Here is a 19,456-nt window from a genome sequence, read left to right on the forward strand (position 1 = left end):
CTTGGCCCCATCTGCAAGGCAGTTCTAGGCTGCTAAACATGAATGTCTCAAATTTATGGCACATAAAATGACTTAAAAGAATGAACCATACATAAGACCTGTTGCAAAAAACATACCGCTAAAATACAATTCATTTTGTGCCACATTTAGTGCACTAAGAAGAAAAACAACAACAAAACGTCGGATGAAGCAGTACCCCTGACTACCTTCACTGTGTACGAGTATGACCACAGACTTCCTGGGACAGCACCTTGATAAGAGAGGTGCAAGTGATACAGAACAAGCTTGGTGACTACCCCCGTTCTTCACCCTTCCCTCACCCCACACTGCCTGCCAATGGTGTGCATCTCTGCACTGTCAGAAATGACATTACTAAATAGAGTCCATCTAAATCAGCACTGGGAAACACTTGTTCTGCTTCTTTCATCACAAGGCTGGAAAGGCAGCCAGTGAGGGCTGAAACGCCTGCATGCCCAGGCATTCACTACCTTTGCTGTAAAACAGGAGGTTTCCCAGGATGGCAATTGGTCATCATACCCTAACGGCCTAATGGAGATGGTACAGGGCTAAGGGACCTGGCAGGAAGGGCTGAGCGACACACAATACCCAAGCCAAATGGAGCGATCCTGACAGTGCGGCCACGGGCTTTGAGGCTCTGGCTTTTTCTACATGTTAAGAATCGGGGTTCTTAATTTTGAGGGAACTATATAGAGGGCAGGTTTCCGAACCTGGGTTGCTGGATAGACTACAGAGAAATCTGTGACTCTCTTCTCTCAAACAGACAAGCACACATTCCCTAGAAGATGGTACATGTGGGTTTCTAACCCGGGCCTATCCGACTCTAATGTTTTCCCAAACTCACTGGATGATAAAAATCCCCTTGAGTGTGCATTAAAAATACTGATTCTTAGTTCTACTCCAGGCATCTAAGGTGATTCTTGGAACAACTAGGCTAACAGGCCTTAAAGAAAAACATACGTTTTGTGAAATAAGACATGCATAAACCATGTTGAGTTTTTCCAGGAAAGAAACGGGGAATAAAGGTTTTGATTAATGACTTTCCAACATTCTGGGGGATGGAGCTGCAGGTGGGGGTGGGAGGTATTATGTGATTCCTTTGGGAAAAGTCACCAAGGAGGCTGGAATGAGGCTGAGAATTCTTTATCGGCCTGAGCCCTTTGACAGGAGTATTAATACAACAGCTTAACTTGGTTTAAAGAAAGAATTATTTCACCATCCACACTAATCTCTTCTGGCAAGAGGCAGAATTCTGCTCTGGCTATTCACAAAAGATGATGGAGCCCAGCAATCCTTTCTTCAATAGAGGGGAGAGCTTGGGGCTTTTCAAAATATTAATATAGGCTCACTTATTAAGATAAAACGATGTGCTACAGCACTGAAAATTCTCACACTGGAGTAGCTATCTATTTTCTTTCACTGTTTTTTTTTGTTTTTTTTATTTTTTTATGGAAAGGATCTATAAATAAGTGTCCATTTTCACATCATAGCCTAAAATATTAACATTTTGAGATGCTATGTAATTGGGTGCTTGCTCTCTTACCAGACGTCACATAACTGAACAGATCACTGTGGAAGATAAAATAAACTGTAGCTTAGAGACTAATAGCAAGGCTAGCTTCTTTATGGTTAGAGGCAAGATTCCTCTACCAGGGACACAGAGTATATGAGGGTGGGTGTTCCTAAGGATAACTTCCGACTCCATCTAATCACCACTATAGAAGCAGAGTTAACCAGTACCCTTTTCATTAAGTTTATCAAAGGCCTTTTCTTCCCTTCTCTTTTGAAAGGATAAGAAAGAGAAAGAGAGAGAGAGAGAGAGAGAGAGAGAGAGAGAGAGAGAGAGAGAAAGGGAATAGGGAAGGAGGGAGAGAAGGGAAGGAAGAAGAAAAGGGAGAGACAAGCAAACACAGCTTGCCTTTTCTCCACTGCTTCACCACAAAAACCTCTTGTGAAGTCTTCAAAAATAACAATTCAGCAAAAAGTGACAGCAGAGCAACCACTGAGTCAGCCCTTATAAGTCCTTTTCAAAAAGCCGCTTTCAGTGAATCAATTTTCAATGTTGTTTCAGTTATTCTTAGGGAGAAAACTTTCTACCCCCTCCCCTTCTCCTTTGGAAATTTGGTAACCATAGTTTCTGTATCCTGCTGAGACTTGATATGTAGAGCTGTATTCTACCTGCTATTAAGCTGCTGATAGCAGTGTTTCTGTTGCAATTTATGAGCAATGTCAGTTGAAGGCAGAGAGTATTGTACACACTATATTTTCCCAGCTGGAGATCTCCGTGAATGGAAAGCAAAAACATGAATACACATGCACTGTTGGCTTGAGGGAATAAAAAAGCAAGAAAAAAAAAAGCCAGGCTAAAAAATCAGGTGGGTGGTCTTGATTATAAACCAAGTAGATAATAAAATAGTCAAAGGAAGCACTAAGTGGTCAGGAAATAGAGATACACAATCCCAGGAAAGTCTTTTTCAGCCTATATGTCTCCAGCTTAATTCTTAGGTGATGTGCCAAGACTCACCTTGCCACCTGGGGTTTTAAATAACTTGCTGTAACCAGGAGGTCATTTGAAACCCCCAAAACAAATCCCTTTCCACATTCCGCTTCTAATGACGACTATAGCACAGGTAAGCAGAACACATCCAATTTCCAACCTTCTCTTCCAAATGCCTCCACTTACACAGTGCCTCAAGAGTCAAACTTACCTCTTTGCCCTTAACTCAAAAGCATTTTATAAGAAAATAGAAATTGGGTATTACTTTTGTGGCTAAGAAACAGACACATTTTATTGTCTGTCCTTTGGTTTTTTTTAATCACTGGAGTACACAGAAAAGGTAACAGTCCCATTGAGGTCCAATTCTACAGAGAAAGGATCAAATAATAAATCAAGAAATTACCCAGCAAAATTGTTAAAACGCCAAAAGATTCTTTCCCTAAAAGTCTACTGAAAACTACAACATAAAATAGTAACAGGCACCTCATGAAATAAACTTAATTCTTCCTCCATAAATAAGATGCAGAATTGGTTTATATCAGCGGTTCCCAATACTGCTGCAAATTAGAATTATGGGGAAAAGTTTTTTTAATAACCATACCATAACTTGACCCCTAAATATTGGGATTCTGTTGATTTGGGCCTATCACTTTTAAAAAAACATGATTCTACTACTCTTCGTGAAAATAATGAATCATTAAAGAAAGAATCAAAACTTCAATTACATAAGTAGGCTATACAAGCTGGGAAAATGGGAAATTTGTCTCCAGGTACTAAAGGAAAAATGCGTGCAAAATGGATAATTACAAAAAATAAATGGAACATTCACTTATTTTCATTGAAACATAGTTTAAGATTTTTTTCCAAGTAGCCCTGGAACAGGTCCTCAATCTAAGTGTTCAACTGTCTTCCTAATCAGAATTGAATGCTTTTGATTCAGACACTCATCTCATAGTACCAACAAGTATAAAATAATAATACTGAGCCTGTTAAATTTACCAAGCCCAGAGTTAAACCAGGAGGAAAGTAATTACCATTTAAATGGCAACATGAAGTTCTTTGAAGAACAGCCTTTTGATGTTAGCATCTCAAATGCTAAAAGGCAAAATTTCAGATCTTGACATTCTTCAGAGGAAACGCAAAAAAACAAATAATGTCTCCTAGAAGTTCTTTCATCAGAAAAGCAAGTCGTATATCAGAGGCTTGTAGTCAGTACATGTAGTCAGGTCCTACTAAATTAAGGTGACTAAGAAACAACTAGGGGAAAAAAAGGAAGTACAATGGGTTGGCTTCCTTCTTAAAGAGCAGGGAAAAAAACAATAAATATAGCATGAGAGACTGGGCACTTGCAATTAATATACTTCTGGAGCCGCTAATATTCAAGGACGGGAACCTGACTATAATATCTAAATATCCTGACACACCTTATCCCCCACCATCAACGTTTGCATAGTTTGTGCATCTTTTCAAATGCATTCAAAACAAAGTGGGGAGTGCTTGTCATTATTAAACTCGTCTTTTAACTCACCGGGGAGGAGGGAAATTTTTCTCCTACAAATGATTAGAGAAACACCAGACAGTATGATATATTATATTAAGTATCTCCCACTCTTAATTATCATGCAATTGATTAACCAGTGGTAGATTAAACAGGCTGTACACTATTCAGACACTGCACAACACCCATGTTTATCCTCCAACCACAAGAGACGGTCTCATACTTTTATTTCTAGTGACTCACACAATGCGAGGCTCATAATAGAATTCAGTCAATTCTATTGAATGCTCTTGGCTTTTCACCTTTACACTCACTCATTTGTTTGTTTTTAATATAATGCTATATTTATCGCCACAAGACTAAAATCATGAAAATGAAACAGAGGGAAACACAAACCAGACAATAGCCCCAAACTTTAAAAAGAATACATGGAGGGAAGGGCAGGGTGGAAAAAAGAAAACCCTCGAGTACAATGAGACTTTTTCATTGTTTTTTGGCTTTTAATTAGCTGTGATATCCCTACTTATTATAATAAACAGTTGAGAATTTGCCATATTGCTTTAATCAGACATTTATTTCTGAATTGGTTTTTTATTTCAAAGATTTACGCAGCATGTAGTTTATGATTATTTAATTACAGAAAGACAACAATTATCATTGTTGGATGAAATGACATAATTGAGACCTTTTGCTGTTTATTATACATGTTCCTAAATCTGCAAGTCTTTTAATTATTATAAGACAAGGAGTGCCTACAAAGCAGGCTTTTCTGTTCAGAGACAGATCAAGTAATCATAAGAAAATTCACCCAGGACCATAATATAGTAAGAAGTGGAGTAATTACTGGGCTAGGGCCATGTTCCCCAAGCTTGCCTGATCATAGAAACCACCTGCGGAGCCCGGAGACCCCTAACCATCCCCCTGGAGGTTCTGGGTTCTGGAGCAGATGTGTTTTAGTAAGCATTCCAGGTAAATCCTATCAGCAGGCAAAGTTGCACAGGCCTCACTGTGCAACTCACTGTTGTGTGCCTCACTGTTTTGTGTCCAAGGAGCCCACAGTTGAGCACAGTGGTACAAAAACTGTTGCACATGAGAATCACTTGAGTGGTGTTTTAAAACCCCCAAGGTCCATCCCAGTTTAAAGTAGAACCTCTCAGAGTGGTACCCAAGCATCAGCATGTTCTACTTCCCCCAGGTGGGACAGCCACGTTTGTGAACTAATGACCTGTTTTAGCTTACTGCTCCTCAACCCTGACTGCTGATCAGAATAACCCTGGGAAAGTTATAAGCAAACAAACAAACAACAACAAAAACAATGCCTAGACTCCATCTTAAACCAACTGAGTCAGAATATTTGGACATGAGACCTGCGCACGGCATTGTCCAAAGTTCCCAAAATTATTTTAATGTGCAGTCTGGGTTGAGAAAAACAGGTCTAGTAGATAATAAGGTTAAAGAAAGTATTTAAACAACTTAATAGGGATTTACCCAAACATTCTTTCTCTGCCAAGCATGTGGCTCTGTTTGCCCAATAGAATAACAAATTTAAAAACAAAATAGTCTCTCCTTTGAAGGAGATTACAACTCAACTGGTCAGATAAATAATAATACCTAAATGAAAGAACGAGAAAATATTACAAAGTAGCAGCAAGGATAAATTTACCAAACTCTGAATACTTAAGTGTGGAGCAGAAAACAAAAATGTTCTTAGTAAGTTTCCAGCTCATATCAGCTAGGTGCACATATTGTTAAAAAGTATGCAGATTCTTAATGAAAATTACTGAGGCTGACTTAGAGTCACGTTTGAGAGAAATAAAGTCTTCTGGAGCCTTCTAACCTGACTGGTGCTTTTATCTTTGAAGACTGCTTTCCTACAGGAAAATTCTAAAACACTAAAAGTTTCTTGTCTCTACTAGGATGCATTCCTAGTAGAGACTGTAGCCATCCTTTACTTAGAACTACCCTTAATCTATCTGTTATTTAAGGAAAATTCATTTACTAAGTCCATTTTTATGCCCCCCCTTCCAAGTGCCAGGTACCACTGGCTGCTTGGAACAGAGTGGAGAACAAGACAGAGTCTTATGCTCACATGCCATGTGGGACGGGACAGATAATAACCAAGCAAGCAGCTATAATTTTCGATACTAAGTCCTTGCAGGAAATAAAGCAGTGTAAGGATTTTAGGAAGTGATGGGAAAGAAGCTAGTTTGGGGATAGGAGTAAAGGAATGTCTTTCTGGGAACGTAATATTTGAGCCAAGATGGGAGACAGCTGGCCCTGCAGAAGATCTGGGAGAAGGGGGTTTGGGGCAGAGAGAAAGGCGAGGTACTGGAGTGGTAGTTATCCAACATGCCTTCTCTCAGAAGACGTGCTTGAGGAGTGGGCCACATTTATGGAGCATCTAATGTGTTCTTGACTGATATGAAGTTGAAGAGATGCCATTAAAGGCCTCAAGTGAACGCCACTGGAAAAACACAACCAGGACACCCAGTGACGAGTACAAACAACAGTAAACGCCCTGTGAACTCCGGAGGCGGAGGTGAATGGAGCACATATAAAGAAGGCAGGCATTCCATGTTGGATGTTCTCATTTCCCGACATTTCTCTTTTTTTCATCTTAAAAGTCCATGTGACTCTTCAAGCTGTGGGATTAACAAACATTAACGAAGTACATTTTGCAGCAGCGATGACTTTTAGTAAGAGCAGAGAAACAAAGCTACTGTTCCTTTATACTGTTGTGTAAATAGGGGCCTTTCTTTGAAGTGTATAATGAGTGGCCATTTTATAATCTATAATACCTGAAATATTTTGTGGCATACCCTCTTGGCAAAACAAATCTTAAAAAAAAAAAAAAATACCAGCATTCTGTTTAAAGTAGATTGGTTTGTTTAAAAACGGGCCTGGATACCAGGAGACATGTACAAGAATGTTCACAGAACAACATCTGAAATAGCAAAGAACTGGCCACAATCCAAAAGCCCATGGATGCAAGAATGGATAAATACTAATGGTGTATTGTAGTCAAACAACCTGGTACAGCGGAGAAAATGAACTAGAGCTTAATGTTAAGTGAAAACAGCAAGTTGAGAAAGTATACTGTATATAACTCCATTCATATGAAGTTAAAAACAGGCAAACAATGTATTATTATTTAGGAATTCAGATTCAGCAAAACATGGGCATAAAAACCACGAAATTCAGTATATTGGTTTCATAGAGACTAAGCAGCAGAGTGAAGATGAAGGAAGGGTCACCAAAGGTTTTCAAAGGTCCTGACACTGTCATTTCCTATTGCATTTAGGCTGTGAGACATACATGGTTGCTTTCATGTTGTTCTTTACACCTTACACATATGTTTAAAATAGAATTTTGCATATACTTAATAGTTAATAAAACAAGTCTTTAAAAACTGACTTCGGCATAACTCAGGTCTTCTTCACACAAATATGGCTCTGGCTTATTTCACATTTGTAGATAAATGCTTTTTTAAAAACATAAGTTTAACACCCTTTCTTCTATTTATTCAATATGTTGAAGAACACAGCCTGAAGAAAAGAAAACCATCTGAAAATGCAAGGCAAGCTGCAAACAAAAACCATTTTCCCTGAAAAGCCACGGGAAACTGGAGCTGGTGCTCTCTTCTTTGACAGAACATGGAGTCTGCGGTGCCCTGACACAACACACGGCCTGTGAGGCACGCTGCCGCTATGTTCACTTATAAGGGTGCCTTTTTACAGAAAACCAAGGATTAATTTTCCCAAGACTGCTAGGCAAGAACCTCCAAAAAAGGGAAAAATAAAACTTACATATCCATGCAAATCAAAATTCACAGAACAGTGGCAGGCAGCCAACCCAACTATTCCAGGTCTGCTCTCCCATCTGCTTGGCCAGTTAACTGCCGGAAAATACAAGCAAATCACTTCTTCTGCAACTAATTCTCAATAGGGCTCCTAAAAACCAGACTCCATGATGCAACTTTAATAAGACAGAACAGCTTATTATGATCAATAAAGCAAAGCCTTCCAGCAGTTGCTGAGCCAAACCCTGGCTCAAATGCCTCTTCGATGGACATGGGGAATGCACACCATCCTTCCCCAGCACTGCGGGAGGCCCTGGGCCAGGAAACGCTCACAAACCAGGAAGCAGCTCTGTCCTGATTCCTCTCTACAGAGGAACCCAACGGCGTTCTCATCCTGCTCGATTTTATTAGCCCCAATATATCGTAATTAATTTACTGCAGGCTCTTAATTCATAAATGGATCAAATAAAGCCTTGCATGGCTCTTGGCAGCTAACCCTTACTAAATTATGGTGACTAGAAGTTTGTTCAAATGCTGCCCATAAGTCAGCCCCTTCAGCTTGTAAAGTTCAATTAGAGTTCTGAGCTTATTGTGTGCCTTAAAGCTTCAAAGAAGGCATTATTCATGCAGTTTCCACTGCCAAAAAAGAGGAAAGCTAGCAATGAAGCAATTCCTAGAATGTAGATCCAGGCATTACCAGGAAATTTTAAAACTTCAACTCTCAGTACCCAAATGTCTCCACTTTGGGACAAGTCTTAGTTGAGCTGTAAAAGACTAAAATTAATCTAATGAACTATGTAAATCTACATAATAATGAAAGTTCTGACCAAGAGTACAGAAAAGTAACACCTACTAGAGTTTCTTTTTCTATATTCCCCATATACATGCCACTGGTAGGTTCCTATAAATGTAATCGAAAACAGGCTGGGGGCTTCACAGGAGGCCAGAAAGGACATCTTGGAATCACCATCCCCACCGCCACGGGCTGTCATCTCAGTTCTCTTGCTCGTATCTCCAACCGGCAGACGAAGCCCGAGGTACGACCCACCAAAGGTTCGGATCTGGCTGGCATTTTCTGAGGTGGCACTTAGCTGCAGTGCGTGTTTTCTTTGTATGCTGTCTACTTCAGGCAGGGCTAGTGACAGCTCTGCCCAGGCGAGCAGGGCGAGAACTTTCGCTCTGATGTTTCCCTTCTCGGCAGGTGAGTGACTGGACTCTGTTTGCCTTCCCATGGGAGGTTCGGTGGTTGCCCTCACATATGAGAAAGAATTGGTGTGTTTTCCCAAGAGCACACCAGTAAGTCAGAAAAAGCCCCTGGCAACGAAAACTCCATGTCTGTCTGCAGAAAAAGAATTTGGTGCTGCCAGTTCTGTAAACATCCAGCTTTTCCTATTACTGGGCAGGAGGCTTAGATGAAGGAGCAGGAAAACAATTCCACTGTGAGCTCCTGCCAGGGAGGCCAAGGCTCTAAATCTCCTTGAAGCTGAAAACAAATTAGCAGCTTTGCCTGCACCAAGCTGGCCATCTGAAAGGAGGCTGCTTTTCACTCCAGCATTACAAACTGTGCTACCCATAGATAACACTTTTAAAGATATAAAAATGTTTCCTTCAACTTACCGCCTGTCACCTTATTGACTCTACTGACAGAACTGCGTGAAATCCACCCAACAAGCTCCCTCAGGCCCCAATGAGGGCTTGAGCACCATGGAGGGAGGGAACAGGAGGCGGGAGAGCAGTTCATGAAGTCATGGACTAAGGACCTCTTTCTCTTCACTATTCATTCGTTTGTTCATTCATTCACACACCTCTTTACTGGTAGTTGCCCATGTGCTTGGAACTAGGGATACAAGTGTGAACCAGACAGACAAGAGTGCCTCAGAATCAGATATCACTGTGACAGTTACAATCACATTTTACAGTCTTTATACTCAATAAGGAAGGTAAGTGCCCTTTATTATACTAAAGTAGGTGGACAAAAGGATAAAGCACCTTTCGAGGCTGCGAAGAAAAACTTGAAAATACAAGTACAGTTGACCCTTAAACAACATGGGTCTGAACGGCGCGGGTCCACTTACATGCAGATTTTTTTCAATAAAAATACAGTCGGCCCTCTGTATCCCCCAGGTTTCGCATTCACGATTCGACCAACTGTGGATCTAAAACAGTATTTTAAGTCCTCGGTTGGGATGGGGCCTTCAGTTATGCGTGGGGGTCAGAGTCCCTAACCCAGGCATTGGCCAAGGGTCAGCTGTAATTGTATGTGCTTTGGTGCAGTGAGCAGAGTGCTTCTAGACACACCCTGCTCTGGGGCCTGGTGCTACCAGAACAAGGCTAAGGGATCCTGACTTTAATGAGGTAGGTGTCCTCAATGCATCTGTCCTTGGTAGAAGGAAGTACTTATGAGACCTAGCTCTCCGTCAGCATCTTAGAGGTGCCGGTGTTAAACGGTTGGTCAGGAACCAAGGCAATGAGAATTTTGCTACAGACACTGAAAGGAATTTGTGAAAAACCAGCTTGGTGAAGAACTCATGATGCTAAGAGAAAACGAACAGAACTCAAACCCAAAATAATGATCTGGTCAGGACCCAAAAAGGGAGGCAGGTAGTCTGTCCAATCCAAAAGCTACTAACTTTCTTTTGCTTAGATAACCAACAGCCAAACAAAAAAGGGAAGTTTGCTACCGTATTCCCCCATGTATAAGACACACCCTTTATTGAAAAATTTGGGGTCCAAAAACTGGGTGCGTCTTATACAGTGGTTGTATGAGCGCAAAAACAAGCGCGAAAAAAGTGGGAAATGCAAGCAAAAAAAATCTACAGTCCGTAGATTTTTTTTGCTTGCATTTCCCACTTTTTTCGCGCTTGTTTTTGCGCTCATACAACCACTGTATAAGACGCACCCAGTTTTTGGACCCCAAATTTTTCAAAAAAGGGTGCGTCTTATTCGTGGAGATATACGGTATTTAATTTATATGCCACTGTTTTAAGTTCCCAAACATATAGTCAGTTTGTTTGAAAACCAAGCATAACTAAAGTCACATTTGGTGGGGAAAAATAGGCCAAGTAAGCTATGACAATAATAAATTGAATGACTTGATCTCTCTATAGAAGTCATAATTATGATGGCATATTCCAAATCAACTGAAATTATCTCAATTTCAGGTCATGGAATAAATGGTAGCTACCAAGAAAACCCAATAAAGGAGCTTAAGGTTCTTTAAGAGTTTCTCATCTGTATAATGGGTATAGTATTATAGTTAATAATAATAATAATGATAATAATAATAAAAAAAACAAGATTAAGTTTTTCTATACAATAGAGAATGAAACCTTTACCCATTGTTTTCTAAAATTGGCACTAAAAATGTTGGTGGCCAGGAAATCAGAGAAGGCTTTTCTGGGGAAACTGATCAAAGAAAGAGAAAAGGCATATGGAAACCCCCCAAGTGGGGTACCTCCTAGAGAAGTGATCCCCCCAGATCTCCCTGTACCTCAAAAGGTTCACCTAAGCATGTGGAACTTCACACCAGCTTCTTATTCTTAGCTCATCACTCTAATGCAGACAGCCAAGGATCATCAGGCATTAGAGGCAAGTCTCCAACATCAAAGACGAAGGCCAAAACAAACACAGACGAAATAAGAAACTTAGAGGACTTAGAAACAATGCTGAGAGGAGGAGGAGGGGGAGAGGGAAGGGGAGGAGGAGGAAAGAAAGAAATAATTAATATCCTTAGGGAAATGAGGAGACACTGCATTCATGAAACCAGAATAGGAGATTTGTAAGGAAACAATTCCAGTAACAAGAAGAATTTTCAGAGTTGAAAATTATATGAGAACAGATTTTTTTCAGTGAAAAAATTGAAAGAGTTGAGAAACTCTTTCCAAATCAGAAAATATATAAAAACCTATAAGCCAGGGATTTGAAAAAGGAGAGAAACGATAAAAAAAAGTAGAAGGGTGATATAGGAGGTTCCATTTCTAAATAAAAGGAGCGCCGGAAAGAGAGAACACAGAAACAGAAATTATATCCTCTCCAAAGAAATACATCTACAAAATTCCCAACACTACAGGGTCTGAGTTTCCAGTGAGAGGATCAAGCTCAGCACAAATGATGAAAAAAGACTCATGTCCGAATACTGGGGACAAAGAAAAGGTGAAGCTGGGGAGATGGGGGAACAAACAGGTATCAAACGTAAGGTCTCCAATCAGGATGGAGACTTCTCAAATACAACACTGGGAAGCTCAAAGCAATGGAGCAACGTCTTCAAAAGTCTGAGAGAAAATTATTTTAACCCATTCTTGTGTCTAGCCACTTTATCAATCAAGTATGAGGATAGAAGGAAAACATGTACAAACATTCAAGATTTCAAAAATTTTACTTCCCATGAACCCTTTCTTAGGACGCTATTGGAAGATGTGCTTTACCAAAATAAAGGGACAGAAATAAGAAAAGAGTACAAAGATCCAGATAATAGGGTATTTAACAGAAGAGGCAAATGGAATCTTTAGGATGGTGTACAAGGAAAGGCTAAGATTTTTACAGCTCTGCATACAACCTGAACTATCAGTCCAGGTTAGAGGCGATCAGGAGACTCCAGAGAGGCTGCTCCAACAGATAAAATCTATAGATTGCTTTGTATACTTCAACAAACTAGAAGCAATTTGTAATTCTGGCATGATAGTTTATGGTCAATTAGTGATAGGGACATACAACACTAAGCAAACAAAAAGTAAGGCAATGTATTTAACTCCAGGGAGAAAGCTGAATGAGAAAGGAATGGTACATGACTATGCTGTGAATAATATACCGTATTTTGCCATGCATAACATGCTCCTGTGTATAATGCGCACCCACGTTTTTGGCCCAGGGGAAAAAAAATCTTTCGTTTTAATTTTTTAATTCAAATTTTTATTTGTTTACATTTAGGTACCTGTTTTTTTGTATTATAAAGGAATTTTAGCATCTATTTTTGAACATATTATGGTACAAAAAATTTTATGTAACAAATAATACAAAACACAAGAACAGATACAAGGTACAAGAAATTTTATGTACCGGTAACAGATTTACCGTATTTACGCATCATAGAAGGCCAAAAACTTTTGTCGTTGCAAGTTCCTCGTAAGTTCAACAGAACCAATTATCGTATTACAGGGTATTATTTTGCATACGGATATCGTTATTGATTTCCAGAGTTACACTTTCAACTCATAAGCATAAATAAAAGAATTAGAAACATTTATATAGATACGGAATTAGTACTACCCATGTTTAATGCGCATCCTTGTTTTTACCCTCACAAATTTGGGCCAAAAAGCACGCATTATACATGGCAAAATATGGTACATAGTCATAATAGTGTAAACAATGAATACTGACCAAACTAAAAATTACTTATAGTAGGCAGCCTCTAAGCAGGGCCCCTAAGGACCCCTGCTTCTGGGTATTCACACACTTGAGTAATGATCTCCCCACCTTGAGTTTGGGCTGGACTTAGTTCTAATAAATAGAATAAATGGTAAAAGTAATAAACTGTCGTTTTGACATTAAGTTACATAAACACTCTGGAGTCCATCTTGGGCTGCTTTCTCTGGGATCTTGCTGGGGCAGCAAACAGCCAGGTCATGAGCAGCCGTATGGAGAGGCTCATGTGGCACAGCAAGGAATTAAGGTCCTCAGTCCAACAGCCTGAGGGATGACAGCCTGTCAACAACCACACCAGTGAAGTTAGAAGTGGATCCTTGGGCCCCAGGCCTCAGCTGACCGTGGTACCAGGCTCACAGACTGACCACACCTCGTGGGACCACCTGAGCCAGAAGCACCTAGTTCAGCTGCTCCCAAGATTCTCGACCCACAGAAACTATGAGGTAATAAACGCTTGTTTGGTTTTTCTTTTAAGGTACTACATTTTAGAGTAATTGGTTCAACAGCAATGGACAGCTCCTAACTACCTTGGGAGAACGGCAGTAAAATAAATACGTGTTGGGAGAGAGAAATAAGAAAGCTAAATCATCATTTTCCATAATGAGAAGTTAATATAAAATACCTAAAACTGAAAAAAAAATTGAGAAATAGCCACATAGACATGCGTTTTCAAAATATAGAGAAAAATACCAGCTAAAAGACTTTAAAGTAGTTAGCTGCCTCTGGAGAGTAGGAACGGGGTGAAGGGAAGGTGGAATAAGAAACTGTTTTTTCAAGAACTTGTAGAACTCGGTGGCTTTTAAAACTATATACACATATACCTGAATAACCTGAATAAAAGTTAAAAAGGAAATTAAACTACATTTGAGGGTTAACTCTCGTGCATCCAATATAGTCTCTATTTCACGGTTGTCATTGGGGCATTTTAAGGAATCTTAATGAGTCTTTTTCTAATTAAATTTATTGGGCTGGCATTGGTTAATAACATTATATAAATAACGAGTCTTAATACACAGTAGAGGCCGTAGCACGAAAAGTAGTTGTGCAGGCATTTTAGACCACGGGCCCAAAAATCTGCAAATGAAACTGTTATGATTCTACCTTTTAGGAACCTGATCAGATGTGTTCTGGGTGCTGATTCTTCCCTGGAATGTATGAGAGCATAAAATAAATGACAGCCTACTCAGACCAGACTCCATTTTACCTGCACTACTGCTAATAGTTGAATGGTGATTTGAATGAAAACTGAGTAAACAAAGAGTTCCAGAAATTGATCCATTTTTTGGAGACAAGTCATGCCGACCTGTTGTTCAACAGGACTTGGCACTAACCAGGAAGGTGATATAAGGGTAATGCCATCAAGGCTGACTGTTTGCTGAGAATTTTGTTCAAAATCCTGAACAAAATCCTGAAATGATTCTGACAAGAACGCTCTATGGTCTTCACATTCCTTCCCGAACTTCAGAGAGACTATGTACTCCACCCCTCCACTCCCATCTTGTACATGAGCAAAGTGAGGCCCAGAGCCAAGAAAACACAGCTAGGTGGTGAGAAAAGTGAGACGACAGCCTGGTTCTGTTGAAACCTAGTCTACTGCTTTTTTCCAGGGTTCTTGTTTTCCTTTGTAATTTATCAAACATCCCCATACTCCAAAGGCATTTCTGACCCACATCATACTATTTAGCTTATTTAAAATACATTAGCTTTCACAGTGAACAAGGGATGTCAGCAAAAGCAAGGGAAAGCAACCAGAATATTCTAAAAGAACTTCATTAGCTTGTTACATACACATACATTTTTATAACAAATGGGGATGGTGGGATGTGGGAGTTCCCACCAGAAGTTTAATAGTCACATAGTTTTCCTCTTTCTTTCAGCCAGTCTCCCTTTATCCTCTAAGACCAATACACTGCAGTAACCACAAAGTTGTGGCAATCACATCATTTTGTTTCAATTTGTTTTTCGTCATGGCTTAACCATAAGTCTTTTCTCAAAAACAGTTTCTCTAGTAGCCTCACAATTGCACCTAGAACTCTTGAGGATTCTGTTTAACAATGCATTTGTTAAAAAATCTGCTTGATGCATAACTATTAGAACATTAAAGCCAAAAGGATGAAGGAGAATTTTTAACAACAATATTACAGGTGCTTCTTGATGTATGCAACCATGCTCTTCCAGAAGATAGTAACAAACACAATATTTTGTATCAAATATAAAATGCTCCTTTTCCTTATCATGGAGGGGTTACAGAGGCACATAGCTTCTCATGAGCTGTTTTAGTCTGTTACTGTCGATCGACATACTTTTCACTTTTCAAGTAACCAAAAACCAAAAAAGAAGTTCATGCGCAGTAGAAGAAAGGCCTTGGCTGCCTTCAAGGGATTCTAATGTTTTCATTTTGGGTTCTAATCAATCATATTACGCTTACCAACTGGCCTGGCACTCCTGCTATCCCTTTTCATTTTTCATTAATGATCACAGTGAAATAAATGGGGCAATGACACCAAACACTGAACCATAACAAGTTGAAGCTGCCAGGATTTGCAAAGTGAAAGAACACCACAAATTTAGACTCCCTGCAATCAATCCCCTAACAGTCCTCTGTAAATACCCGACTACTATTTCTAATTTCCAAAATATGCAAACAATTTCCAGAGTAAATGTACACTACTTAAAGGTGTACATCCCTTGACAGAGTATCCACAACTCTCTTGGGTAAAGGGTGGTGTAAAGCCTAACTCTACAGATCAGGAGGGTCAGAGTGAAAGTCAAATGTATCAACGAGCTGCAACCCAGACCCCAACGGATTTGGGTTAGCGCCAGGCCTGAAAGACTCCTCAAAGGAGGGGCCCAATATGGGCCAGTCCATTTTCTTCTGAAACCTTGAAGTGAGCATATGTGGACAAGACTAGATGCCGCCCAAGCCATCACTGAAGCTACTAGAATTTTGTGGCATCTGACTCTCCTTTAGACCCTGCCTTGATTTCCACCCGAGTAATAAATTCCCCATATTTCATTTTCCTCACTTGGATAAAATGAGGATGGTGATGCTAACCACTGCCTCAAACACTTAACAGCCAAACGCTCCACATGTGTCATGCTTTACTTGGAAATTTCTCGGAAATGTGCTACTGCAAGAAATTGAAAACTCCAGAGGACTGGTATGAAGGATGACAGTTATTTTAAGAGGATATTTAATTCAAAATCCAAATATAAAGTGAGGTGTCCTAGAGGGCGTACACTTCAGAAATTCTCTAGTAACTGAGTGAGGATTTTATGGTTAATGCTCTCCTTCTGAGTCACTGAAGATTAATGTGCAGTCAACACAGTTTTAAGTAGCTCACTGCATTCCACTTCTTTGAAAACTGACCCGCCATTCCCCTAATCCCAATGGGTCATTTGTCCCATTATCAATTTAGAACTTAACATTTTTTTTTAGCGCTCCCTGTGAATGTGATAATGCCTTTCAGTTACCCTACCAAGCAGAGGTCTTATGAAAAGACAAGTTCAATATGGTGCCAGTGATTTGCAAAGAAAATGGTCACAATCCTAGTCAAGTCCTCCTAATTTGTCTGCCCTTGAGTAGTCAAAGCCTCACTGAACTCAAAGAGCCTCTCACATGCTTGCTTACCACAGGCAGCTCAGGTCTAGGTTCAGAGAGTGCCACGCCAATGCCCCCAATCCCAATTATGGCTTTTCTGTGTTTCCAGCCTCCACCCCCTATATGTTTGTTTGGACAAGAAATAGTTTTCTCTGTGTGTGCTCAAGGTGCTGGAAAGAAGCGGCTCACTGTGCATACTGTCTGGAACTGGCTGGCTTTTCATATTCTGAAAAGTTACTGGGCCTTCTCAGGGAGCTGAGGAAAGCTGTGGAAAGCAGCCCTTGTTGGTTCTCTTGAAAACAAGTTGGCCTGTGCTGCTACTCCAGCGAAATAGGACACGCGAAATGTTCCCAGTCAGCTCTTTCAACTTGACTTACTTCAAAAGTTGTCTGTCAATGTGGATATCAAGAAGACATCTACATGACAACATACAAACTGTGCAGATGTACATGTGAGTCCCTGAAGAGCTGGCGGGATACAAGCCGCCTGCCCGCTGAGCCAGAAGAACATGTGGCATTGCCTCTGATGCACGGGAAGCGGTTGGCCACTTTTCTCCTTGTTAGGGAAGGCGTAGTCAAAAATGACATTTGGGGTATTTTTTGTAAAAATATTTGATGAATATTAAATTTAAAAAACATTTCACTCTATACGCCGAATTAGGTTCCCACATTTCAGTCAAAACCTCAAACTGACAAGCAAATGTTTATTTATCATTTAGCATATTTTTCAAATAATCGGTTATATTCATACACACCCATGCACATAAACACACACAGGCTTAAAACTAGGAAAGGCTGATCATTTTTAGGTAGAAACTAGAAATCCAGAAAGGACACACAGTCATTTTATTTAGATTGTCTGTACCTCAGTTTCTCCATCAGAGTAATAGGGCTAATTATAGGAGGTTTCCACATAAATGGAAAGATGCTAATTAGATGGTGTTGGCAGAGCAACACAAAGTTTCCCAGGCAAAGTGTTTAATTGTTCAGACACATCAAATGTGTCATGTAAAGGAAACGGCTACATTTATAACGCCCAAGGACTGTAATACGATGAAAGTGTCTCAACTACATATTTGAGTCAGAAGGCTTAATTATGAAATGAATATGTATGGGTGTGGTGTGTATATAATTGCTCAATTTATTATTCAGTTCTAAGCAATTACCAAATGAGCAATAAGGGTCTTGCCTACTTTACCATTTTGATTGGACCCCTCCTGGGTCTCCTGCCTGTGTTACATCAGACTTTGATAGACATTTTGCAACTGTGCCCATGAGTTTACTTCCCCCAACTTTCTTTGCTGAGAATGGTTTTCTGCAACTTATGATATGCCTTCTTCTATTTTACTGCTTATCTTCCCTTTTCCAGGGAAATATTAGCCAATCTTATTTGAGAACAGAAGGACTAGGGCAGGGTATATATGGGGATGCTTTGGTAGATATTACTTTTAAAAACTACCTGGATAGTTCCTCCTGCTGCAGGTATACAGAGAAGACAACCAGGGAAGAGGCTATGGGAGGAAATAAATATTGGAGGCAGAAGGGTACGGATCAATGCAGGGCTGGAGTGTGCCAGGGAAGAAGCTGCAAACTGCTTGAGTACATCAAAGTAACAAATTATATATATCAACAAATCAGGAGGCGCGAAGGTTTTCTAGAAAGATCCTGTCCTTCATCCATCCTTGTTAAAAGGAGCAGAACCCAAAAGAAACATGTTTGCAGAGACATGAGTGGCTTAGATTCCTCCCAGTTCAGAATGGTTGCCTGACAGACAAATTGCCTCCCCTGGATGTGTGAATTCCTCATATCTAAAAGTCTCTTTTAACTTTTTCACTTGGTGAGGGGAAAAAAGATGTAAGATGTCATTCTAGACAAAAGCAGAAGTAAAATCTAAACCTTTCTGTCATCCAGCATAAAGTCCCCCACCAAGGCAGAGTCCCAGCCACATGCCCACTCAGGAACATCACTTGCACACGTGCTTTCTCTGGCTTGACCGTTCTGACTTTTATGACAAGGGTAAATCTCATTCCCTTTCTATCTAGGGTAGGACCTTGGCTGTGGGCATCGCAAGCTATGCATTTGACTTAACAACCTCATCCCCTTTTGTCATCAAAATGTGAGGGAGTCCCAAGTTGAGAAGGGTGAGTGAGAAGGGCCAGCATAAACGGGCCCACGAAAGCAGTTAAGCAGTATGTGCTCCTGTGCATTAAAAATGTTACTGTCCTATGACTCAGCAATTCTGTTTCTTAAAAACAGAGCCTCGCGTTATAATTGCAAATTCATAAAAACACTACAAAAATTTCACGCACAAAATTATACTATGTAGTACTTATATTTATCTAAGAAGGTGAAAACAATGTAAATATTCATCTTTAGAGGAATTTAAATTTTTGTATGTGTCCACTTCATGGAACATTCTATATTAATGACAAATGCTTCTTAGAAAGTGTTTTTAACATCAGAAATGTTATGTTCTAATGTTATGATTAAAAGAGAAGGCAAGGGCCGGCTGAGTGGCGCAGTGGTTAAGAGCTGGCTTGGGATGCCAGAGGGCCCCGGTTCAGATCCCACATATGAGGGCCAGTGACACTGCCCTCTTAGCTAAGATACTGAACAACAG

The 19,456-nt window shown here is 40.0% G+C and overlaps 1 protein-coding gene across 3 annotated transcripts in view; it reads right to left on the minus strand.

The window, feature by feature from the left end:
• The window catches only part of ZNF608 (zinc finger protein 608), a 126,640-nt gene that overhangs the window by 30,134 nt on the left and 77,050 nt on the right, over window positions 1-19,456 (minus strand). The gene's annotated exons all lie outside the window — the stretch shown is intronic.

This window comes from Hipposideros armiger, unplaced genomic scaffold (assembly GCF_001890085.2).
Source record: "Hipposideros armiger isolate ML-2016 unplaced genomic scaffold, ASM189008v1 scaffold_21, whole genome shotgun sequence".
NCBI lineage: Eukaryota > Metazoa > Chordata > Mammalia > Chiroptera > Hipposideridae > Hipposideros > Hipposideros armiger.